Source organism: Oncorhynchus masou, chromosome 10 (assembly GCF_036934945.1).
Source record: "Oncorhynchus masou masou isolate Uvic2021 chromosome 10, UVic_Omas_1.1, whole genome shotgun sequence".
Taxonomy (NCBI): domain Eukaryota; kingdom Metazoa; phylum Chordata; class Actinopteri; order Salmoniformes; family Salmonidae; genus Oncorhynchus; species Oncorhynchus masou.
The window spans coordinates 10294623-10321288 of record NC_088221.1 but is presented as its reverse complement, the minus strand read 5'-3'; the positions used below and the strand labels follow the sequence as shown (position 1 = coordinate 10321288).

The window sequence follows — 26666 nt, the reverse complement described above, 5'->3', positions numbered from 1 at the left end:
GTGGCAACAGTGAGCGATTTATTTCTGGAAAGGTGGATTTTGAAAAGTAGAAGCTCGAACTGTTTGGGCACAGACCTGGATAGTATGACAGAACTCTGCAGGCTATCTCTGCAGTAGATTGCAACTCCGCCCCCTTTTGCAGTTCTATCTTGATGGAAAAAATGTTGTAGTTTGGGATGGAAATTTCAGAATTTTTGGTGGCCTTCCTAAGCCAGGTTTCAGAAACCGCTAGGACATCAGAGTTGGTGGAGTGTGCTAAAGCAGTGAATGAAACAAACTTAGGGAGTATGCATCTGATGTTAACATGCATGAATTCAAGGCTTTTACTGTTACAGAAGTCAACAAATGAGAGCGCCTGGGAAATCGGTGTAGTACTGGGGCTACAGGGCCTTGGTTAACTTCTACATCACCATAGGAACAGAGGAGGAGTAGGATAAGGGTACGGCTAAAGGCTATAAGAACTGGTCATCTAGTGCGTTGGGAACAGAGAATAAAAGGAGACGATTTCTGGGCACGGTAGAATAGATCTAGTGCTTAATGTACAGACAAGGTTATGGTAGGATGTGAGTACAGTGGAGTTAAATCTAGGCATTGAGTGATGATGAGAGAGGTTGCATCTCTAGAGGCACCAGTTAAGCCAGGTGAGTTCTGCATGGGTGGTGGGTGTGACAAAAGAGCTATCTAAGGCATTTTGAGCGGGACTGAGGGCTCTACAGTGAAATAAAACAATACGAACTATCTTAAACAGCGGTAGACAAGGCATATTGACATTAGAGAGAGGCATAATGCAATCACATGTGTTGATCAGGAGAGCTAAGACAACAACGGGTAAATGGCAATGAATGGGCGGCGAGTGTCAGTTAGGTACACACAGGACCTGAGTTCGAGGCTGGGGCCGACAGATAAACAAAATGAGGTACCGTGTTGTGGTGAACAGTCCAGCAGGCATCAGCTGTGTAGCTGAGTGATCATAGGGTCCAATGAGCAGCAATAGGTGAGTCAGGGGGCCATTCGGTAGTCCCTAATATGCTAGGTGAGCTGGAGACACAGCATTCAGAAAGCTAGCGTGCCGTGGCTAGCAGATGGTTCTTTAGCGACATCGCAACGTAAAAGCCTGTTGAAACACATTGGACGATTACATCGGCAGACCAGTCGTGATGGTTCAGCGGGGCTCCATGTCGACAATAAAGTGTCCAGGCCAATTGGCAAAAGAGGTATTGTATTAGCTGGTATACTTTGTCGGCTCGCCGGGAGATGGGCCTAGCTCGAGGCTAGCTCAAGGCTAACTGGTGCTTGCATCGGGACAGAGGCAATAGCCACTCGGTTGCAGCTAGCTAGCTGCGATGATCCGGTGTAATGGTCCAGAGCTTGTGACAGGAATCCGGTGATGTGGTTGAGAAAAGCAGTCCGATATGCTCTGGGTTGATATCGCGCTGAGCAGACTGGAAGGTATTGTCTGAGCTAAAGCCGCTGGTGTCCGAGCTAAAGGTGAAGACCACTAGCAGTGGCTAACAATGACTAATAGCTAGTAGCAAGTTAGCTGGCTAGCTTCTGATGGAGGTTCCAGTTATAAGTAATAAAAATAGCAGATCCGTACCACATTGGGTGAGGTGGGTTGCAGGAAAGTATATTTCATTCGTAGATGAAAAGTGAGATTAAAATATATCAGAAAAAAATACGAAAAATAGAATATTTACACGGGACAAGGCAAACACACGTCCCACTGCTACGCCATCTTGGATCAGAGCCAATTATAGTGAAGACATCAAAACTATGAAATAACACGTATGGAATCATGTAGTAACCCAAAAAATGTTAAACAAATCAAAATATATGTTCTAGATTGTTCAAAGTAGCCACCTTCTGCCTTGATGACAGCTTTGCACACTCTTGGCATTCTCTCAACCAGCTTCATAATTAACACTGCTGGCAGATTCCCATTTTTACTGCGGGCCCCAAATGCATCCCAGAATAGTCTCTCTGTTGCAAAACGCCGCCTACACTTTATTCCCACTCAGCGCTAATAAGAGACGCCAGGCTGTGTATGTGTGTGTTATTTGCCACTTACGTTGAGTTAGTTTTTTCCCTCCCAGTCAAGCATATATTAATGTTGTCAGCACTAGAGAGTATGGAAGAGCTATAGGGAGACTGCGAAGTGGCCGCTTGAGAGAGAGCGGGATGAAGGCTTTGAGAGAATTCAAGCAATTTAGTTTGAGTGTAGCACGTTGTAAAAGGATGGGCAAACAGCGGAGACAAACTTGGCTTAGACGAACACGCTCATGTGTTCATGCTCATAGTCACTCCCCTCTCTCATTTTCCTCCTCTTTATTTGTCCCCCCTCTCCATTTCATGTCTCCTCCTCCTGTCTTTACCTTCTCCCTCTCTTGCTGTTAGTGTTTTTTCCCTTCTTGCCCTCTAAATTTCTCCCTCGCTGTCAGTCTTCCTCTCCTCTGCACCAGTCCTCCTCTATTTGTGTATGCACCCCCCCCCCACTCCCTCCATCCTCTATCGAGTCAACACTGTTGCTGTAAAGTCTCAAGGGGCGATACATAGAGAGAGAGGTTGAAAGCCAGAGAGCGGGCGCCAGGTTAGGCACTACATGGCCCGGAGCTCCCGCTAAGCGCATTAGCCACTGACGCTAACCCAAGCTCTGTTCCCAGCGGATGGGCCATACTGTAGCAGCTAGGATAAAAAAAACGAGCCCCGGCACCATGACCTCATTCTCTGTTCACGTCAAATCAAAGCCTCCTGTTTACAAGCTACCGCTGCTTCCGTCGCCACCGCCTAGTCAGCTATTAGTTTGTCTAATTTTCTCCGTATCTCTTTCTCTCTCGTGGTCTCCCGCATCCTCCCTCACTCTGTTGCGGTACGAGGAAGATTGTGGAATAGTTTACAGCGGTGGGTGAAGTCAATGATTATCACCACACAGCCTCAGGGAAGCAAACAGTGCCTTTAGCATTTGCTAGCCTACCTCTGCTCTACTAGGCAGTAGGGTTGGAGAGTATCCAGATGTTCATATCATCATACCACCCTTCTCTCTCACATTTACAGTATTACCGGCTGAGTACACAAGGGGGCGCCAAAAATGTAAGAAAAGCACATTGGATGTCTATTACCAGAATGCTAACACAATTTACACAAGTAATAGCACATTTCCATGGAGACTGCTAGCTAAATTAGCTAAATTTGCACAAACAAAAATAAACGCATTGTATAGACAGGCAATCCAGCTCATAAAGTTATACATGTATAGGTAGTTGCTACCAATGTCATTTTTGAGTTTGGACATTTACAAGCGAATGTAAACGAGAGACATTGTGCAAATTAACAAAGGTTTGACGCATGCTTGTCTGGAGGAAGAACGGTACTGTGTACACACTGTGCCTGTGTGGAGTCTGGGAGTCGCTAGGGAAACTGGCCTGCCTGCTCTGCTAGGAGAAGAGGGGGGAGGAGAAAGGCCCAGAACGAGAGGAGAAAAAAATGCAAGGAATCAGCTACAGTGGCGGCTGTACAGATAATTGTTAAGAAGCAGTGCGGCTTGGTTGGGTTGTGTTTCAGAGGACGCATGGCTTTCGACCTTCGTCTCTCCCAAGCCCGTACGGGAGTTGTAGCGATGAGACAAGACAGTAACTACTAACAATCGGATACCACAAAATTGGGGAGAAAAGAGGGTAAGAAAAAAAAGAAAGCTTAACAATATGATGCCCCGTGGTCTTATTAATTCAGCCACTTACTTAGATAACTAGCAAGTTAAAATTAGGGGTTGCCCTAATGCAGAATTCTTTGTTCGTCACCCCGGGGGGGTCAAACTAATGTTGTGTTTCAGATGCACTTCTCCACTCGGATGAGAAGTCACAAACGGGCATTCTATTAAAAGACAGCGCTTTGACTGATGTGTTGCTACTCTTCTCCAGTATTCTTCTCTGCGTAGCTCGGCAAAATGCAAGAGGTCTTTAAGCAAAACATTTAGGAAATGTAGCTGGTTAATGTTTTTTCTATGATACCCATTATAAATATGATGGCCACATCGTTTTTTTTGCAACAAAAAATACCTTTCTTTGTCATTGTAAGCTCATTTACTCATGTGGATGTCTGCCAAATAGCATTGCGCTTCTGTCGTCACCTGATGGAAAATGAAGCTATTTTCTGCTGAATGTGTTGCGCTAATGTATTTTCTGTGAAAACCATAGTTCCACGTCTCTGATCATTCTCGTGAAGAAAAAAGACGGTTGCCTTTCAATATAAAACGCAATCTCTGTCAGTACACAGATGGACTCAACTGCTCCCGCTTTCTCCCATTGTACTATTTACTAACAAACATGTGACTGGGTCAACTGTTCTGGGGAACTACGGGAAGCTTCATCATGTAAAATAATGTGACTGGTGAAATGAAGAAGGCGATCAGCTTTAACTTTGAACATATTGCACAAGTTGACACAGGTAATTACAGGTAATTACATAAAACAATTGCTACAAATATGAAAAGGTATTGAAAAACAAAAAAAAAACAGTTTCAATGGTATTGGCGGTATTAAAAAACCATCCCGTGGCTATTCCCAAGCCTACTAGGCCGTACATTGGAATCTGCAGACTTGTATGAGAGGAGTGCACTGTATTGGATAAAGCACTCCGTTTATTGTCAATACGATGTGGTTATGTATAAGACTGTATTGATAATGAGCTGGGAGTGTATAGGTTCTTGTTGAAATGAGCCGGGATGATGTAATCCACCTGTCAGGGCCACCCATGTTGATTTATCTGGTCAGTCAGAAAGACTGGATCGATCTCCATAGGGATAATGTGATGGGACCTTTGTGCCGCTACACACGCCCACACTCTGAGTGACAACTGCCAAGGGTTCACACTCCAGCGCAAAGCTCCTCTACGTAGGTTCACGCTCTTTAGGTCAGTTGTCTCTGTGTGTGTGCGTGTGTGTGTGCGTGCGTGTGCGTGAGCTAGTTCCCCCTCTTCCCCTAAATTCTAATTAGCTTTTTATGCGGGCCAATTGGAAACAACAACAGTGGCTTTTTTTTTTTTTTTATCTCAGCATTTCAGAGTAGAACGAAGTTTCCATGTTTCACTGATGTAAGGTCAGTATTGCATGTTCCAAGCAATTGCTTAAGGTAAACTGATCTTAGATCAGATCTGTGTCGTCGTGGTAACTTCTACCAGGAGCACTAGGGATTTCAAGGCATGAAAGCGCTAAAGCAGTGTAGATATAGGGTCAAACGAGCGCTTTAAGTGCATACAGTATGTTTGTTATCCCTGGTGTGTGTCTGCTGTTTTCCAAAGGATCACACAAACGGTGTCAGACGTGAATGTTTTGGAAGTGAGTGGGTGTGTTTATCGGTTTTTGTTGTGTGTGCCTGTGTGCCCAACGCCGTGCGTCCATGTGAGTTATGTGTGTGAATAAATGAGTGTGTGTGTGTGTGTGTGTGTGTGTGGGAGTAAGCTTCAAAAGCCACTGTGGGGTGACTGCAAATCCTGCTTGACTATGAATGGAACTGAACGGTGGGGTAGCGAGGGCTGTGGATTTTTAGCAGTTCAGTGATGTGGCGACGCGTGGTTCTCTATCGGCGTGACCGTCTTGTCTGTTTTCCGACAGAACGACAAGCACTTGGTGTTATGAAGAATGACCTCAACGTAACACAATACTTTGTGACTCATTGAGTGATTTCTAGCCTTTCTCGTGCGAGTCGTCAGAGAGATGTCCTTTGTTCTCTCAAGTGCGAGTGGAAACGGTTTCGACTTTGTATGTGTGTGTGGCTGAGAGAGAGAGACTTGCTGCCATTGAAGGCCACTCAGTCCGACAGAGGCAAATAATCTACTCACAATGCCTTGTGCCACATCAGAGGGTATCTCCAAGGGTTCCAAATGACCTCTTCACATCAAATCAAATTTTATTGGTGCCATACACATATTTAGCAGATGTTATTGCGGGTGTAGCGAAATGCTTGTGTTCCTAGCTCCAACAGTGCAGTAGTATCTAACAATTCACAACAATACACACAATCTAAAAGTAAAAGAATGGAATTAAGAAATATATAAATATTAGATCAAGCAATGTCGGAGTGGCATTGACTAAAATACAGTAGAATAGAATACAGTATATACAGTACATTTGGAAAGTATTCAGACCCCTTCCCTTTTCCCACATTGTCTAAAATTGATTAAATTGTTTTTTTCCCTCATCAATCTACACACAATACCCCATAATGACAAACTTTTGTTATTGACCCAAAACCTTTTTTACACTATAATTTTTTTTTATCTCATTTTGTCTGTCATAGTTGAAGTGTACCTATGATGAAAATTACAGGCCTCTCTCATCTTTTTAAGTGGGAGAACTTGCACAATTGGTGGCTGACTTTTGCTCTGATATGCACTGTCAACTGTGGGACCTTATATAGACAGGTGTGTGCCTGTCACGTTCTGACCTTTATTTCCTTCGTTTTGTCTTTATTTAGTATGGACAGGGCGTGAGTTGGGTGGGCAGTCTGTTTGTTTGTTCTATATTTTGGGTATTTCTATGTTCGGCCAAGTATTGTTCTCAATCAGAGGCAGGTGTCATTAGTTGTCTCTGATTGAGAATGATACTCAGGTAGACTGGGTTTCACTGTGTGTTGGTGGGTGATTGTTCCTGTCTCTGTGTTTTGCACCAGATAGGACTGTTAGGGTTTTCACATTTCTTGTTTTATGTAGTCAGTTGTTCATGTGTACATTACGTATTAAAAAGAACCATGGACACTTACCACGCCGCATATTGGTCCTCTGATCCTTTTCGCCTCTTCGGAAGAAGAGGAGGAAATCCCTTACAGTGCCATTCCAAATCATGTTCAGTCAATTGAATTTACCACAGTTGGACTCCAATCAAGTTGTAGAAACATCTCAAGGATGATCAATGGAACTATACATTCATGTACATGCTACCTCAATTAGCCCAACCGGGCATCGGGCATTGTGCATTGTGTCCCGCCACCCACTATCAAAAATGCATAGTCACTCGCTACTGTTATTTTTCACTGTCTTTTTACTGTTGTTTTTATTTCTTAACTTACCTATTGTTCACCTAATACCTTTTTTATTTTTTACTTGGAAATTGCGCTGTTGGTTAGAGCCTGCAAGTAACCATTTCACTGTTGTATTCGACGCACGTGACAAATAAACTTTGATTTGATTTGGAAACAGGATGCACCTGAACTCAACTTCGAGTCTCATACCAAAGGGTCTGAATACTTATGTAAATAACTTATTACTGTTTTTTATTTTTAATAAATGTACAAACATTTCGAAAATCCTGTTTTCGCTTTGTCATTATGGGGTATTGTGTGAAGATTGTTGAGGATTTTTTTTTATCCTCAAGAATAAGTCCATAACGTAACAAAATGTGGGAAAAGTCAAGTGGTCAGAATACTTTCCGAAAAGGCTCTGTACATATGAGATGAGTAAAGCAGTATGTAAACATTAAAGTGGCCAGGGATTCCAAGTCTATGTATATTGGGCAGCAGCCTCTAAGGTGCAGGGTTGCGTAACCGGGTGGTAGCCGGCTAGTGATGGCTATTTAACAGTCTGATGGCCTTGAGATAGAAGCTGTTTTCAGTGTCTCGATTCCAGCTTTGATGCACCTGTACTGACTTCACCTTCTGGATGATAGCGGGGTGAACAGGCAGTGGCTTGGGTGGTTGATGTCCTTGATGATCTTTTTGGCCTTCTTGTGACATTGGGTGCTGTAGGTGTCCTGGAGGGCAGGTAGTTTTCCCCCGGTGATGCGTTGGGCAGATCTCGCCACCCTCTGGAGAGCCTTTGTGGTTGCGGGCGGTGCAGTTGCCATACCAGGCGGTGATACAGCCCGACAAGATGCTCTCAATTGTGCATCTGTAGAAGTTTGTGAGGGTTTTAGGGGCCAAGCCAAATTTCTTCAGCCTCCTGAGGTTGACGAGGCGTAATTGCACCTTCTTCACCACACTATTTGTGTGGGTGTACCATTTCAGACCGTCAGTGATGTGTACTCTGAGGAACTTTCTACCTTCTCCACTGCTGTCCAGTCAATGTGGATGGGGCGTGCTCCCTCTGCTGTTTCCTGAAATCCACGATCAGCTCGTTTTGTTGATGTTGAGTGAGAGGTTATTTTCCCAGGGCCCCAACCTCCTCCCTTTTGTCTCGTTATTGATGGTAATCAGGCCTACCACTGTTGTGTCGTCTGCCAACTGGGGCTCCTGTCCCCCCCCCCCCCCCCCCCCCCCATTAGTGGGGAGAATGTAAAACTGACCTTAGAGCAGTCCCTAGAGGTAACCTCATCCTACTTGGTGATTTGAGTAATATTGTCTTTTTTCCTACAATTTGTTTGTCTCTCGTTTTTCTCCCTTTTCTTTCCTTTTATCTCTCTCTCTCTTGGTCTTCCACTGGTCACCTTGAACGAGACATTCGTGGAGATACAATAGCTTTTTAAACATTCAGTGTCAGTGTGTCCATGCTACTGTGAATTAGTGGCCCCTGCTCTTGTCTGGGCTCTCTATCAAAACACAGTGAGTCATTTCTCCATTATATCCTCTAGCGCTGGCCAATGCTAAAACGGTACTGTTGCAAAACCTATTTTCCTTAGCAGAGGCACGTTGGTAATCATATTGTTGTTATATAAGTGTTTATTTTTGGGGGGAGAGGCATGAGATGACAGAATAGGATTGCACCCGGCTTCGCAGAACAGATCCAAGCCATTTGATTGGCTTAGCACCAAAGAAATATTACAAAAGAAAAGCCTTTTTCTTGCCTGCGCAGCACAACAGTTATAAATATTTTAGAAGGAGAGAGAGAGAAAGAGAGAGAGAGATTAAAAAAGTAAAAACTAACAGGATGAGTGCAGGGAGTTATGTATTCACTCAGGGCTAGGGGTGAGTGGGAGCTTACAGTGAGAGGTGGTGTTTGTACACATACACACACACACACACACACACACACACACACACGTACACACACACACACACACACACACACTCACATACAGACACTAAAAGACACACAGAGACAGAAGGCCTACAGACAGCCAGCCAGAAAGAGAGACAAGCGTACAGGCAGGTCAACCCAACATAATGCATACAAAGACACGTGCAGATAGACAGATGGCTTTGCTCACTGGCCCATATCAGCCCAGCCCCTAGGCCAGGTGAGCCAGATGATGGACCCAACGCAACGGCCAAGCATCCACGTGTGTGCGTGTGCGTGTGCGCGTGCATTTGAACAGCAGAGCGATCCTTAGAAGTGAACTATGGAGAGAGGAAGAAAGACAGACGGAGATTCACAACCTCTCTTTCATTTCACCGCGAGACCCTTTTTTACTCCAGCCCCCATCACTCAAGAATCACACACCTGACAAACGGAAACGCCGTGTTTGGGTTGGCACTGTGTGTGCGGGTGGAGAGAGAAAAAGAGTGAGAGAGAGAGATTGGAGACATGGCAGAATGGAAAGCTTTAAGCCTAGACCCGCATTGCTACGGTTTATGGACTTACGATCTGGTACTTCAGAAGCTGCTCCGAATGAAACCTACTGTATGTCCTGTGAATGACACAGTGTTATAGCTTGCCATTACCTTAATCACTGATGCTGGATGGCCTTTTCAAAGCCTCTGATCACTGCTCTGGATGGCTCTTGTTGGAGGTTTTTGCTGGCTGAATAGTCACATCACTGTGTGTGTGTTTGAGTGTGCGTGCGTGCGTGTTTGTCTGCGCATTTGTGTATTTGAAAGGATTTGACAGTGCTCAAACGTCAAGCTTGACTGAGTCAGGCTTCAGTCACAGATTACTTTCACCTGCCTTGTAAACCAATTCTATGCCCTCATTTTAGTCTTTCTACTCTTCTTTTTCTGACACACACGCACACACACACACACACACACACACAAACACGCAGCGGTGGCCTACTTTCAAAACACAGTTGATGTAACACAAGCTCCTGCAAGAACTAGGATTTGTATTGTTACCCTGGGTATATATGGGAGGTTTGAAGGGGCCGGGCTTCAGGGTGAAGTTTCCTCTAAGTACAGATCTAGGCTCAATCCTAACTTTAACCATTAGTGGAGAAAATGTCAAACTGATCCAGGATCGGCTTCTATGAGCAACTTCACCCTACACCGACGTTCTGCGATTGAAAAGGCCAGATTAATCAATAGGCATGATTTTGTAACCACTACTGTCTGTCACTGTGGAAGTTCAATTGCTCTTCTCTCGTACTGTATGACAGTTGATACTGAGTAGTATTGTTATGTATTTCTATTGGTTGATGTTTGGAACAGGGATCATAGAACAGTCGTTTTGACAAAGTTGAGGTGAAATGGTTTAATGCGTTTTCAAATTCACAACTGCATGCGCACACACCCACGCACACACGCACGTTACGCACACACATGACCCTCATAACCATCCTGATCGGAACAGGTTGCACTGCCGATGTGCCTGCTCCGGGTGCTGGCACCTGGTGGCTCCAGGGGTTTGTTTGTGTTGGGTCATGGTGAGCATTCCAGCTGTGATGCACAACTTCCCACCACAGTGCCTTGCCCTGGCATCTCGCCAGATGCCTGACCCAGGTAGATCCAGCAGTGCCAGGGGAGAGGATAGGGGGCGCCACCCAAAACACACACACATCTGCCACCCCAGCAGGTGAGCCTAAGCAAATATTATGGATATTTTGGGGAGAAATACAAATTGTCTCCCGCTGTGCAGCTTTCCAGCTGGGTGCTAATCATATTAGGTGGGGGTCAATTCCAATTCTAATTGCAATTTTCCTCCAAACAACTGAATTGAAATGGCATTGACCCCAACCAACCCAGGTGCCAACACTAGGCCGGGGTCAGAGGTGCACAGCTCCAATCCTCAGTCAGCGGTTCCCATTTTTTTCCCCCTCCCCTTGACTTTCAATCAGACACTCCAGAAGTGGTTACCGCCTGGGTAACCAGGGATGCGTTCAGCCATGTGAAACATTCAGCTGATAGAAATGTGGCTGGCCAGTGTACTGCTCTTTGTGTCTCACTTCATCCCAGTATCATATCTCTTTCTGTGCTCCCCATTCATTAAGGCAAGACAAAGAGAGCTCCTAACGACGACACAGGTAGAAGGGACTATTCCAAAACTGGTGGGAATATTGTTAAAGAGAAGACGTGCTGACTTAGTTCTACTGTCAGCTACTTTCATTCTCCTACTCTGCACTGGTCTCCCCTGTGCCAAACAGGTTTAGCTAAATCTAACTGTGCTATATCAAAGCTTGGCTAGTGTTGTTCTCACTGATTTATTGTAAAAGCCACGTCTTTGCTAGTCCAGATTCGACCTTCTGACACCCCTGTTCCCCAGTGGATGCAGTCCCAGTGGCTCCTGATGTTGGCACTGGGAGGAGTCCCCTTCCCTTCTCTCCTTATTGGTGTGTCTGCCAGAGCCGTCTGGGCCCTGTGTGTGTGTGTGTGTGTGTGTGTGTGTGTGTGTGTGTGTGTGTGTGTGTGTGTGTGTGTGTGTGTGTGTGTGTGTGTGTGTGTGTGTGTGTGTGTGTGTGTGTCACCAGAGGGTAGACAGATGGAGGCGGCTATTGTTCTGTTGTGTTGCCCTGGAGCAGCGGGCACAGCCTCAAAGGCCGTGAGAGCAGAGCAGAAGGACGAGGACTCCTCCCAGTGCCACCCCACCTCACACCGGGCTGCTGGCTCCCGTATGGGCCTGCTAGGAGGGTGGGCTGAGCGCAAGGACAGACCAAGAAGTCAAATCTATTGTTATTGGTCACGTACACATATTTTGCAGATGTTATCGCAAGGGGCAGCAAAATGCTTGTGTTTCTAGCTCCGGCAGTGCAGTAATACCTGACAATACAAAACAATACACACTCTTCCAAAGAAATGAAAAGAAAGAAATTAAGAAATATCATAACGAGCAATGTCCGAAAAATATATACACTGGCTAGTTTATTAGGTACACCCATCTAGTCCCGGGTCGGGCCCCCTTTGCCTCCGGAACAGCCTGAATTCTTCGGGGCATTCTATAAGGTGTTGGAAACATTCCACGGGGATGTTGGCCCATGCTGACGTGACTATCATCACACAGTTGCTGCAGATTGGACGGCGGAACCTTCATTCTTCGAACAGAGACTCGAGAGAGAGAGCGCTGGTGCGCTGCGCTCTACTCTGAAAGTCTGTGTGTGGCACAGAGAGAGAGAGAGAGAGTAGCCAAACCAAGTCACGCAAGTTTGTTGCTGCCTTAGGTTATCTACCATGTCATCTGGTAGTAGCTGTCTTGTTCACTGCGTCAAATCGTTGTAAAGTAGCCAGTTAGCTGCTACACACGGAGACTTTGACTGTACCGCCGCTTTGATTGACCGGCAATAACACGCTACACTAGTGAATCGTGTCTAGGCTACCGGTGTGTCTTTTTATGGGGTGCACTTTAAAAAAGAACATTGTGTTGGCCTATCCTTGTAGGCTATGTCACGTAGATCATTTTATGTAATTTTAGACAAAAGCCGAAGAAAAAAAAACAGGCCATTTTGTTCCCGAAAAAAAATGAGTACTCTCCCAAATAATCGAATACTAATAACATTTGTTCAGATAATGGAAATATCCGAAAAGCCCATCCCTAATCAACAGGAGTGTGCGCTGATCACAGGACACAGTGCTGCCGCCATCCATAGACATACGTATTCATATGCATTCATAACTGGTATCACTCCGCAGTCCGCACCCAGTCGTTTGTATATAATAGTAGCACAGCACTGTTTTGCTAGCCAATGACAGATGGGGACTGCAGATGTGCATTTGTAGCTACATCTGGTGCAATGTATTTGTTGTTCATGTTCCCTGGCAGATTTTTAAGATCAACCATATAGACTTGAATAAAACATAGTTCAATTCATTGTCCCGCTCTCACCCCCAGTAATCAGGTCATTTAAGACTGCTGATGGAGGATATTGCTCTGTGCTGTATTTGCCCAGGAGTTCAAATGAGGTGTATGTGTGCGCCCTACATGCTCATGTGTGGGTGTTTGCACTGAGAACTCCCTCTCCCTCTCTCTGTACTGAAAGACACTGTGTGTACTCGTTCCCCCTCACCTCTCTGCGGTGTGTTAAATATGTGTACACACACACACACACACACACACACACACACACACACACACACACACACACACACACACACACAGTTGGATTCTTTACAGTGGTACACTGACTCCAGGCCTGTGTGCTTAATATAATGACAATGCTGCCCCCTTCTGGACAGGTATACATGTACACATCAGAATAGGAGAAACATCCACTGAAGATGGGTTACTTACACACACACACGTTTGTTTAACTATCCTTGAGGGGACCACACAATTGATTCCCATTCAAAATCCAATTTTCCCTAAACCTAACCCTTAACCCCAAAACCTTAAACCTAATCCTAACTCTTAACCCTAATTGCAACCCTAACCCCTAAGCCTAAAAAAAATGTTTTCATTGTGGGGCCAGGGTGAAATGTCCCCACAATTTTCCTAGCTTTTTACTATCCTTGTCTGGTGTTCATGTTCCCACAAGGGTAGTAAAACCAAACCACACACACATACGTGTGTGGGAACATTTATAAAATGTTTCAAATGAACTATTTTTCAGCACAATGCTCAGAAGGAGGGAGAACCACAGAATGATTATCACCAATGAGGGATGATTTATTTTACCTTTATTTAACCAGTCAAGTCAGTTAAGAACAAATTCTTATTTTCAATGACGGCCTTGGAACAGTGGGTTAACTGCCTGTTCAGGGGCAGAACGACAGATTTGTATCTTGTCAGCTCGGGGATTTGAACTTGCAACCTTTCGGTCACTAGTCCAACGCTCTAACCACTAGGCTACCCTGCCGCCTATCCTGACGATAGGCGAGAACAAACAAAGGAATATAACACAAATAATTATTGTGAAGAAGTGCTTGGCAAAGTTCTCCCAGACCTTTTTCGAACCGGCAAAAGCCTAGCCACCTCTAGGAGAGGGCTTGTCAGGACCCTCTCCATGCATGTTTGCTCTGATGTGGCGTCTGTAGCCTAATTGTCTGCCGAGTGACGACTGACTGGGCTGGGAGGTTGAACTCTACTGCTTACACAGTCACGCAGTCTCTTCCCCTCTCTCTCGCTCTCTCTCTTGCTCTCGCTCTCTCGCTCTCTCTCTTTCTCTCTCCTTAACTCTGTTTGTCTTACCTCTCTCCTCTTTCTGTCTCTTGTCTCTCACTTTCTCTCTGACTCTTTTTCTCTCTTTCTCTCATCTTATTTCTTTCTTGTCTTATTTCTTTCTCTGTCATCTTCCTTCTCTCTCAATCATCTTCTCTCTCTCAATTCAATTCAAGGGGATTTATTGGCATGGGAAACATATGTTAACATTGCCAAAGCAAGTGAAGTAGATAATATACAAAAGTGAAATAAACAATAAAAATGAACAGTAAACATTATTCTCCCAGAATTTCCAAAACAATAAAGACATTTCAAACGTCATATTATGTATATATACAGTGTTGTAACAATGTGCAAATGGTTACAGTACAAAAAAAAAGAAAATAAATAAACATAAATATGGGTTGTATTTAAAATGGTGTTTGTTCTTCACTGGTTGCCCTTTTCTTGTGGCAACAGGTCACACATATTGCTGCTGTGGTGGCACACTGTGGTATTTCACCCAGTAGATGGGAGATTATCACAATCGGGTTTGTTTTCGAATTCTTTGTGGATCAGTGTAATCTGAGGGAAATGTGTCTCTCTAATATGGTCATACATTGGGCAGGAGATTAGGAAGTGCAGCTCGGTTTCCACCTCATTTTGTGGGCAGTGAGCACATAGCCTGTCTTCTCTTGAGAGCCATGTCTGTCTATGGTCTTTCTCAATAGCAAGGCTATGCTCACTAAGTCTGTACACAGTCAAAGCTTTCCTTAAGTTTGGGTCAGTCACAGTGGTCAGGTATTCTGCCGCTGTGTACTCTCTGTTTAGGGCCAAATAGCATTCTAGTTTGCTCTGTTTTTTTGTTAATTCTTTCCAGTGTGTCAAGTAGTTATCTTTTTGTTTTCTCATGATTTGGTTGGGTCTAATTGTGTTGCTGTCGTGGGACTCTGTGGGGTGTGTTTGTGTTTGTGAACAGAGCCCCAAGACCAACTTGCTTAGGGGACTCTTCTCCAGGTTCATCTCTCTGTAGGTGATGGCTTTGTTATGGTTTGGGAATTGCTTCCGTTTAGGTGGTTGTAGAATTTAACAGATCTTTTCTGGATTTTGATAATTAGCGAGTATCGGCCTAATTCTGCCCTGTATGCATTATTTTGTGTTTTACATTGTACACAGAGGATATTTTTGCGGGAATTCTGCATGCCGAGTCTCAATTTGGTGTTTGTCCCATTTTGTGAATTCTTGGTTGGTGATTCCAGTATTTTGAACCAGATCCTAATTGGTATTTCAAATGTTATGTTCCTTTTGATGGCATAGAATGCCCTTCTTGCCATGTCTCTCAGATGGTTCACAGCTTTGTGGAAGTTACTTGTGGCGCTGATGTTTAGGCAAAGGTATGTATAGTTTTTTGTGTGCTCTAGGGCAACGGTGTCTAGATGGAATTTGTATTTGTGGTCCTGGCAACTGGACCTTTTTTGGAACACCATTATTTTTGGTCTTACTGAGATTTACTGTCAGGGCACAGGTCTGACATTATCTGTGCAGAGTATCTAGGTGCTGCTGTGGGCCCTCCTTGGTTGGTGACAGAAGAACCAGAGCATCAGCAAACAGTAGACATTTGACTTCAGATTCTAGGTCGGGTGCTGCAGACTGTTCTAGTGCCCCCGCCAATTCTTTGATATATATGTTGAAGAAGGTGGAGCTTAAGCTGCATCCCTGTCTCATCCCACGGCCCTGTAGGAAGAAATGTGTGTTTTTTGCCTATTTTAACCGAACACTTGTTGTTTGTGTACATGGTTTTTCTAATGTTGTATGTTTTTCCCCCCAACACCACTTTCCATCAATTTGTTTTGCAGGCCCTCGTGCCAAATTGTATCAAAGGCTTTTTTTAAATCAACAAAGCATGAGAAGACTTTGCCTTTGTTTTGGTTGGTTTGTTTGTCAATTAGGGTGTGCAGGGTGAATACGTGGTATGTTGTACGATAATTTGGTAAAAAGCCAATTTGACATTTGCTCAGTACATTGTTTTCACTGAGGAAATGTACAAGTCTGCTTGTACATGATAATGTAGAGGATTTTCCCAAGGTTGCTGTTGATGCATTTCCCACGGTAGTTATTGGGGTCAAATTTGTCTTTGTCTCCACTTTTGTGGATTGGGGTGATCAGTCCTTGGTTCCAACTATTGGAGAAGATGCCAGAGCTAAGGATGATGTTAAAGAGTTTTAGTATAGTCAATTCGATTTTGTTGTCTTTATATTTTATAATTTCATTGAGGATACCATCAACACCACAGGCTTTTTTGGGTTGGAGGGTTTTTATTTTGTCCTGAAGTTCATTCAAGGTAATTGGAGAATCCAGTGGGTTCTGGTAGTCTTTAATAGTTGATTCTAAGATTTGTATTTGATCATGTATATGTTTTTTTGCTGTCTCTCTCTCTCATATTATTTCTCTCTCTCATATTCTTTCTCTCTCATATTATTTCTCTCTCATCTTCCTTCTCTTTCTCATCTTCTTTCTCTCATCTATTTCTCTCTCTCGTCTTATTTCTCTCTCTCATTTTCTTTCTCGGTCTCTTTCTCAAACACACATTTGCATGTACTAACTCTAAAACAATAGCATTTTCAAAGTTTGGTCTCTAGCCTCCCCCTCTCGTCTCTCCCCCTCTCCCTGTCACTCGTCCTGTGCGGGGGTGGTAGTATTTTTTTTGCATGGCTTATTTGGGTCTTGCCCAATTATAATATACCCGCCACCACCACGTCTCTTCTTCCCCTGCCCCCCTCAGCGGGTGAGTGCCCTGACCCGAGCCCTGTGGCACTGCGGTGGTGCCTCCCCATTCCCTGGCCTCAGTGGCCTGTCCTAAATGATGATGGTGAACCAGGCTCACACACCTCTATCACTCTCTTCCTACCTCTCTCTATGTAGCCTTCTCTCTCTCTGTAAAGTATCTCCCACCCCCACCCCCCCTCTCTGACCACACTGACCCTGCTGGAAGCTGCATTGCTGGATGACTGGTCACTAAGTAGGCCAAGCTACTCATTTGGAGCATGACACAGTCTACCTGCGCTGTTTTCGTGCTCTATTCAGATTCAACTGGAGACACATTTTTTTTTCTCACACCAGTTTAGATTCAACCATAACGGGGAAAACAATACTGTATTTACAGTACAGTGAAATATCCATCACTCATGATGAATTAAACGTGACCTTAGTTGTTGGGTAATGAAGACCAATGCTGCCCCCTACTGGTGTATTAGACTATGCGTTCGTTGACTTATTATTCTCAGCTCTTACTCCTGATCCTTACCGTGGACTTCCTTGATATTGGCCAGCCTTTCCATAGCCCATATATTGAAGATGAAGCTATTCTTTCACTTTTCAGTTCATGCATCATTTAGACCAAATTATGTTGAAGGACAACTCAATATCGCTCCCTTTGGCTGGAGCGCACACAATTGGTGCAACTGGGAAAAGTGCTCCATAGCATGGCTAATAGCTCTAAAAGTTTCACGTGAATTTTACCCTCCTAACACTGGCAGTTGTAAACAGGGCCATGCGACTACATTCACAAAGTTTGTACTATAACGCCTGGGAACTCCCGCTTAGACCACAGTCTTGTTTGTAGTCTATTTGTGGCCTTTAATTTGGTCCAAACACATGTTCAAAGGTTTTGGGGAAATGACTCTGACTTTAGGAATTGGTACCACTACCACAATGGCCATTTTTATTTCAACCGCGTTTATTCAGTTAACTGTCTGTAAAAAGATATGCCGTATGACTTTAAGAAATATAAATTGTGACAACAGTTTTTTGGCCTTTGACTAGTGTTAGCCTGTAAAAAGAGGCTGTATTTTTCTATAAATAATTCTTATGCAACCACAGGGAGAGCCATCTGAAGGTCATGTTTTATTGAGACGCCTTACCGTTTCTCAACCAAGACCACTTCCTTCTCCTCTTGGCTCTCAAGACCGGTCGCGGTCAGACTTGGCCAGCTGTGGTTGTGCTTGGCCTATATACTGTCAGTAGTGTGATGGAAAGGCTGTCTCTATTTCTCTCTCTCTATTTCTCTCTCTGTCTCTCTCTCTCTGTCTCTCTCTCTCTGTCTCTCTCTCTCTCTCTCTCTCTTGCTCTCTCGCCAACTGGCACATGCTTGTCTTATAGAAGAGCTATCTAAACGCATGCCTGTTGGTCTGAGCCAGAGTACCACAGACAGCCATGGGAATTTGAAGTGGGCAGTGATGGAGACGGCTGTGGTGTCCTCAAAGGACCCCTCCGGTCAAAGAGATGGACTTGCTCATCCCTACTCACTGCTCATTTCTCTATCAATCTCTCTTTTTGTCTTTCTACCTCAATCTCCCTCTCTCCTTTTCCCCTCCTCTCTTTCTTCTCTTCCTCTCCTCCCTCTGATACTCTATCTTTTCCCCACTCTCGTAATCAGAGAGTTCAAAGCTTTATGGCTTTGGCTGGTCCAAGCTGTTTTTCTGCACATAATGTAAACTTATTTTATCCACTCCAGTGGACTTTTACTACAGATTTTAACTGTTGTTATCTTCAGCCTGCTTCTCTCAAGCTGTCAGCTCTACGTGACGAGGTGTGTTTTGTGTCTTCTCTCAAGCTGTCAGCTCTACGTGACGAGGTGTGTTTTGTGTCTTCGCTCAAGCTGTCAGCTCTACGTGATGAGGTGTGTTGTGTGTCTTCTCTCAAGCTGTCAGCTCTACGTTACGAGGTGTGTTTTGTGTCTTCTCTCAAGCTGTCAGCTCTACGTGACGAGGTGTGTTTTGTGTCTTCGCTCAAGCTGTCAGCTCTACGTGACGAGGTGTGTTTTGTGTCTTCGCTCAAGCTGTCAGCTCTACGTGACGAGGTGTGTTTTGTGTCTTCTCTCAAGCTGTCAGCTCTACGTGACGAGGTGTGTTTTGTGTCTTCGCTCAAGCTGTCAGCTCTATGTGGCGAGGTGTGTTTTGTGACTTCTCTTCAAGCTGTCAGCTCTATGTGACGAGGTGTTTTTTGTGTCTTCTCTCAAGCTGTCAGCTCTACGTGACGAGGTGTGTTTTGTGTCTTCGCTCAAGCTGTCAGCTCTACGTGACGAGGTGTGTTTTGTGTCTTCGCTCAAGCTGTCAGCTCTACGTGACGAGGTGTGTTTTGTGTCTTCTCTCAAGCTGTCAGCTCTACGTGACGAGGTGTTTTTTGTGTCTTCGCTCATGCTGTCAGCTCTATGTGACGAGGTGTGTTGTGTGTCTTCCTCAACCTGCCGGCTGTCAACTACTGTCTGGCCTATAACTTCTGGAGCACAAGGAAGAAAGAGTGGGAGGGAGGATATGGAGGGAGGGAGGTGGGGAGGGAGGAAAGGTGGATGGATGGGTGGAAGAAGTGATGATATGTGATGGATGACTGGGACAGAAACCTATGGGCTCTGTGTCCTGGGATGAATTTATCTGTTTTGTGAGATGTCCACAAATATGTGTGTGTGTGTGTGTGTGTGTGTGTGTGTGTGTGTGTGTGTGTGTGTGTGTGTGTGTGTGTGTGTGTGTGTGTGTGTCTGTGTGTGTGCGGTGTGTGTGTGCGAGCCTACAATGGTGTGTGTTGTCGACAACAACAAAAACACAAAAGACCAAGGCACTCTTCATGTTGTGAAAAATGTATAAAAAGACTGACCCCTTTACCAAAGGACCTCTTCATTCTACAAAATGCTGCCATTGTATTCTACTAGTGCTTCACATGGGGTGGCAGGGTAGCCTAGTGGTTAGAGCGTTGGACTAGTAACCGTAAAGGTTGCAAGTTCGTATCCCCGACCTGACAAGGTACAAATCTGTTGTTCTGCCCCTGAACAGGCATTTAACCCACTGTTCCTAGGCCGTCACTGAAAATAAGAATTTGTTCTTAACTGACTTGCCTGGTAATAAAATAAAACATCCTTCTTGTTTTCCTGTGAGGGTTTTGACCTGTGCTCTCCTTTCTCTCCCAGGCCACTGAAGAAGAACCACAGAGAGCGCCCAGCACTACACAACGGACAACAAAGGGAAAACAGGTGTCTAAAACTAATTACTCCCTCCCTCCCTCCCTCACACACACTCTCTTCCACTTTGTCAGCCTCCCTTACTGACAGTGTTTCCGTCATATTTAGGGCCCATCATTTTTACTAGTCAGGTCACATGGTCATTGGTCTGAGCCCTACTCATACCTACTGATGGGAAATCAGTAAATAGATGTGCCCTGTTAGTGCAAGTTAGTTGAAAACTGGCTCCCCTTCCATTTCTCTCCCCTTCCATTTATCCTGCAGATGCTCTGGTTATTTTCCTGGGATTTTCTCATATTCTTTATACTTTACCATAAAGCCTCTGGTGTCCCATGAGGGTGGTGTGCAATACCAATGTCTTCCACTGGGGGGCATTGTGCACCAAGATAAAGGCCATCGTGTGGTTTCCTTTGTGGACCCTGGTTAGTGTGGTTTAGACCACATGTGTCAAACTCATTCCACGGAGGCCTGAGTATCTGCGGGATTTCTCTCCTCCCTTCGTTCTTGATTGATGAGTTAAGGTCACTGATTAGTAAGGAACTCCCCTCGCCTGGTGGTCTAGGTCTTGGTTGAAAGGAAAAAGCAGAAACCAGCAGACACGAGGCCCTCCGTGGATTGAGTTTGACGCCACCACCTCGACAGAAGGGTAATAGTAAGGCTTTAGACAGAAGGGTAATAATAAGGCTTTAGACAGAAGGGTAATAGTAAGGCTTTAGACAGAAGGGTAATAGTAAGGCTTTAGACAGAAGGGTAATAGTAAGGCTTTAGACAGAAGGGTAATAGTAAGGCTTTAGACAGAAGGGTAATAGTAAGGCTTTAGACAGAAGGGTAATAGTAAGGCTTTAGACAGAAGGGTAATAATAAGGCTTTAGACAGAAGGGTAATAGTAAGGCTTTAGACAGAAGGGTAATAGTAAGGCTTTAGACAGAAGGGTAATAGTAAGGCTTTAGACAGAAGGGTAATAGTAAGGCTTTAGACAGAAGGGTAATAGTAAGGCTTTAGACAGAAGGGTAATAGTAAGGCTTTAGACAGAAGGGTAATAGTAAGGCTTTAGACAGAAGGGTAATAGTAAGGCTTTAGACAGAAGGGTAATAGTAAGGTTTTAGACAGAAGGGTAATAGTAAGGCTTTAGACAGAAGGGTAATAGTAAGGCTTTAGACAGAAGGGTAATAATAAGGCTTTAGACAGAAGGGTAATAGTAAGGCTTTAGACAGAAGGGTAATAGTAAGGCTTTAGACAGAAGGGTAATAGTAAGGCTTTAGACAGAAGGGTAATAGTAAGGCTTTAGACAGAAAATAATAGTAAGGCTTTAGACAGAAGGGTAATAGTAAGGCTTTAGATAGAAGGGTAATAGTGAGGCTTTAGATAGAAGGGTAAATTCGTATTCATGTACAACCATATTCAAGGACAGTGTCGTACATGGTCTTTATAGTAAGTCCTCCTTTATTCTAACGCGGAATGTGCCGTTTGTGCGGCTGTTATACACTGCTAATATTTTGTGTCGTTGAGATGGCCTTTAGTGACGTAATAGCAGAGTAGTGACGGCGTGTGCCCACTAGAGGGAGGTAGAGCCCTGTGCTGTAGTATTGTGACTTGTCTTATTTAGTTACGCCTGAGCCTGTTAAGAGTTTATTCACTCATCACGTGACGTGTGAGATATTTCACCTCAAAGGTGTGTTATTATTGCAGGACAAGTACCTTGGGCTCAGCTGTTTTACTGCATGAGTGTGTGTTTTGAGAAATGAGATCACTTGTAGTTAGTCGTTTATGAGTGTGTTTACAGTAGTGTGACTGTGTTTGAGTGTGTGATAGTGTGTGTGTGTAGCCTACATTTTAAGCATGCATGTTTGTCCGTGTGTGTGCATGCTAGTGCGCACGCAAGTCTGTCCGGCTTTGTGCGTGTGTGCGTGGGTGCTTGTGTGCGTGTGCACTTACAGTACATGTGTTAGTGCGCATGTGTTTTGTCCAATGTGTGTGTGAACAGGTAGAGGCCAGGCAACGAGCCAGAGGCAGCCTGTGATAGGTTGAGGGACAGTGTGACGTGTCAGTGAGACGCTATAGAAGCACCGAGCTGGCGGGAGCAAGCTGCCTCTTCTGCCTGGAGAGAAGGAGTGGAAAAGAAAGAGCGAGAGAGAAATATAGGACCAACTCCTTGTGACGTTCTACAACTCTCTGAGGAACCGCACCAGTCCTCTCCTTTGAGAACATCCATTTCCCTCCCACACACTCTCTATCTGCTTCCCTCCAACTAGGTGGAGGGCGACAGAAACCAAGGAAGAAAAAAAAAGAGAGACTGCGAGAGGGAGGTTGAGGGTAGTAAGCGTTCCACCACATGGCTAGAATCTAGAGGGCCAGTAGGGAGCGTTTCCAGGGCAGGAGAGCAGTGTGGTAGCCGGTGAAGGACAGAACAGCATGGCCCTGTTTAGCACTGGCCCTCAGAGCCTGGGCTCCTACTACTGCCTCATCCGCAGGAGGTTCAAGAGGAGGCGCAAGAAGCGCAGCGAGCGCCAAGGTATCCACCTTTTCTTTGTAGTTTGTGTGAGATGTGCATTTGTGAGCATTTGTGTGTGTGTGTGTGTGTGTGTGTGTGTGTGTATTGCACAATTACCTTTGTTTTTATTACTTACTTTGAATCATCCTGTAGTAGTGTCTCTTGGTCTAGCAGTGGTTCCACTACAATTTTGTAATTTTTATTTATCTATTTCACCTTTATTTAACCAGGTAGGCCAGTTGAGAACAAGTTCTCATTTACAACTGTGACATGGCCAAGATAAAGCATAGCAGTGTGACAAAAACAACACAGAGTTACACATAAACAAATATACAGTCAATAACTGTAACAAATAAAACAATGTAAAACATTTTTGTTCGAAAGATCTATGTACAGTGTGTGCAAATGTAGAAGAGTAGGGAGGTAAGGCAATAAATAGGCCATAGAGGTGAAAATAATTACAATTTAGCATTAATACTGGAGTGATATATGTGCAGATGATGATGTGCATGTAGAAATACTGGGGTGCAAAAGAGAAAGAAGGTAAGTAATAATATGGGGATGATGTAGTTGGGTGTGCTATTTACAGATTGGCTGTGTACAGGTACAGTGATCGGTAAGCTGATCTGTCAGCTGATGCTTAAAGTTAGAGAGGGAGATGTAAGACTCCAGCTTCAGGGATTTTTGCAATTCGTTCCAGTCATTGGCAGCAGAGAACTGGAAGGAAAGGCGGCCAAAGGAAGTGTTGCCTTTGGAGATAACCAGTGCAATATACCTGCCAGTAGGTTTGGCAACGAATATATATGGGGCTTTGGTGATAAAACGGATGGCACTGTGATAGACTCCATGCAGTTTGCTGAGTAGAGTGTTATTTTGGGGCTATTTTGTAAATGACATCGCCCAAGTCAAGGATTGGTAGGATAGACAGTTTTACGAGGGTATGTTTGGCGGCATGAGTGAAGCAGGCTTTGTTGCGAAATAGGAAGCCGATTCTAGATTTAATTTTGGATTGGAGATGCTTAACGTGTTTCTGGAGAGTTTACAGTCTAACCAAACACCTACGTATTTGTAGTTGTCCACATATTCTAGGTCAGAACCGCCCAGAGTAGTGATGCTAGTCGGGTGGAAGGGTGCGGGCAGCAATCGGTTGAAGAGCCAGAGGTCCAGACAACAGGCTCTCCGATTTGACACACTGAACTCTATCTGAGAAGTAGTTAGTAAACCAGGCGAGGCAGTCATTTGAGAAGCCATTCTATTGAGTCTGCCAATAAGAATGCTTTCAACAGAGTCGATGAAGACAGCTGCACAGTACTGTCTTTTATGGATGGCGGTTATGGTATCGTTTAGGACCTTGAGCGTGGCTGAGGTACACCCATGACCAGCTCCGAAACCGGATTGCATAGTGGAGAAGGTGCAGTGGGATTCGAAATGATCGGTGATCTGTTCATTAACTTGGCTTTCAAAGATTTTAGAAATCCAGTGCAGGATGGATATAGGTCTATAACAATTTGGGTCTAAGATGTCTCCCACTTTGAAGAGAGGGATGACTGCGGCAGCTTGTCAATCTTTGGGGATCTCAGACGATACAGAAGAGAGGTTGAATAGGCTGGTAATAGGGAAAGTTGCTGCAGGGGGTGCTGAGGTGTTGGCCGGGTAGGGGTAGCCAGGTGGAAATCATGGCCAGGCGTGGAAAAAGGCTTATTGAAATTCTCTATTATCGTAGATTTATCAGTGGTGACAGTGTTTCCCATCCTCAGTGCAGTGGGCAGCTGGGAGGAGGAGCTCTTATTCTCCAAGGACTTTACAGTGTCCCAAAACATTTTGGAATTAGTGCACCAGGAAGCAAATTTCTGTTTGAAAATGCTAGCCTTAGCTTTCCTAAGTATATTGGTTCCTGACTTCCCTGAAGAGTTGCATATCTTCCCTGAAGAGTTGCATATATTCGATGCTGATGCAGAATGCCACAGGATGTTTTTGTGCTGGTCAAGGGCAGTCAAGTCTGGGGTGAACCAAGGGCTATATCTGTTCTTAGTTCATCATTTGAATTGGGCATGCTTATTTATTTTGAAGAGCAACCAGGCATCCTCTACTGACGGGATGAGGTCAATATCCTTCCAGGATACCCGGGCCAGGTCAATTAGAAAGGCCTGCTCGCGGAAGTGTTTTAGGAAGAGTTTGACAGTGATGAGGGGTGGTCGTTTGACTGCGGACCGATTACGCATTTGGGCAATGAGGCAGTGATCGCTGAGATCCTGGATGAAGACAGCAGGGGTGTATTTAGAGGGCAAGTTGGTCTGGATGATATCTAAGAGGGTGCCCATGGTTACGGATGTTGGGTTGTACCTGGTAGGTTCCTTGATAATTTGTGTGAGATTGAGGGCATCTAGCTTAGATTTTAGGACGGCCGGGGTGTTATGCAAATCCCAGTTTAGGTCACCTAACAGTGCAAACTCTGAAGATAGATGGGCGGCAATCAATTCACATATGGTGTCCAGGGCACAGCTGGGGGCTGAACGGGGTCTATAACAAGCGGCAACAGTGAGAGACTTGTTTCTGGAAAGGTGGATTTTTAAAAGAAGAAGCTCGGATTGCTTGGGCACAGACAGGACAGAACTCTGCAGGCTATCTCTGCAATAGATTGCAATTCCACCCCCTTTGGCAGTTCTATCTTGTCAGATAATGTTATTGTTAGGGATAGAAATTTCAGGACTTTTGGTGTCCTTCCTAAGCCAGGATTCAGACACGGCTAGAACATCCGGCTACGCAGATGCACGTTGACGCGTGCAAACAGCTTGGATAAAATGATTGAATAACATGTATGTATACATTTATTTTGCAACGCTCACGCTCACAACACGGCGGTGTGGTCAGCATGTTAGCGACTTACCCAGAAAGACTCACAGCTGTAATCACTGCCAAAGATGCTTCTACAGTGAATACTTATGTAAATGAGATATTTCTGTATTTCATTTTCAATACATTTGTTAAAATTCATAAAAACTTGTTGCCACTTTGTCATTATGGGGTATTGTGTGTAGATGGGTGAGAAATAAATCTATCTAATCCATTTTGAATTCAGGCTGTAAGACAACAAAATGTGGAATAAGTCAAGAGGTATGAATAATTTCAGAATCCACTGTAATATTGCTAATTAAGCAGCCCATGTATAGCGCAGCACTTGTAGACTAGCACAGGAAAGCAGTGCCACAGATGAAACTAGTGATCAAACCTGAGTTAGTAAGTAGCCTATCTTTGGTAGAGTGCGCGTGGCTCGCCTTGCTCCCTCGGACAGTCAAACAAACAGTGCGATTTTGAGATTTTTTTTCTCAATTTCAAGTAACCAATCCCAACACTCTCTGTGAGTGAGACAGACTTATCGCTCTGTTACTGAGAGGCTTTTCTGTGAGAAAGACGTACCTCTCTGTAGTTAGACAGACCTATCTCTCTGTGAGTAAGAAAGACCAATCTCTGTGTGAATGACACCGAGCTCTCTATCTGGGAATGAGACAGACCTCTCTGTAAGTGAGACAGGCCTATCTCTCTGTGGGTGAGAGAGGCCTATCTCTCTGTGGGTGAGACAGGCCTATCTCTTTGGGTGAGACAGGCCTATCTCTGTGGGTGAGACAGGCCTATCTCTGTGGGTGAGACAGGCCTATCTCTCTGTGGGTGAGATAGGCCTATCTCTCTGTGAGTGAGACAGGACTATCCCTGTGAGTGATACAGAACTCTCTCTTTGTGAATAAGGCGGCCTCCTCTGTCTCGGAGAGTAAGATAGACCTCTGTGTGTGAGTGAGACTTCTCTCTCTGTAAGTGAAGTAGACTGACTTGGCTCCTCTGGGACTCTAAGCTTCTCCCCTGCTCTAGGGATTAGCCCAACAGGCCGGGGAAGTAGTAATTTTTTGATGCTCCCTCTCAGTAGCGGTATTAGGGATGTCAGCTATTTGCTTTGATATATCCCGCAACTCCTGCCTGCCCCCCACCCACCCACTCCCACTGCGAATTGTCAAACCCGAGCCTGTTCAT

At 44.7% G+C, this 26666-nt stretch overlaps 1 protein-coding gene across 4 annotated transcripts in view; it reads left to right on the top strand.

The window, feature by feature from the left end:
• Window positions 1-26666, top strand: part of adarb1b (adenosine deaminase RNA specific B1b) — a 164720-nt gene that overhangs the window by 92916 nt on the left and 45138 nt on the right. For 2 of the 4 annotated variants that reach the window (XM_064975793.1, XM_064975790.1), the window contains exon 4: window positions 20102-20164. The gene's annotated coding sequence lies outside the window, so the exon portion shown is untranslated. Of the gene's footprint in view, window positions 1-19240; window positions 19272-19292; window positions 19317-20101; window positions 20165-26666 lie in introns of those variants that run through there. The other 2 variants (XM_064975792.1, XM_064975791.1) reach the window with 2 other exon arrangements.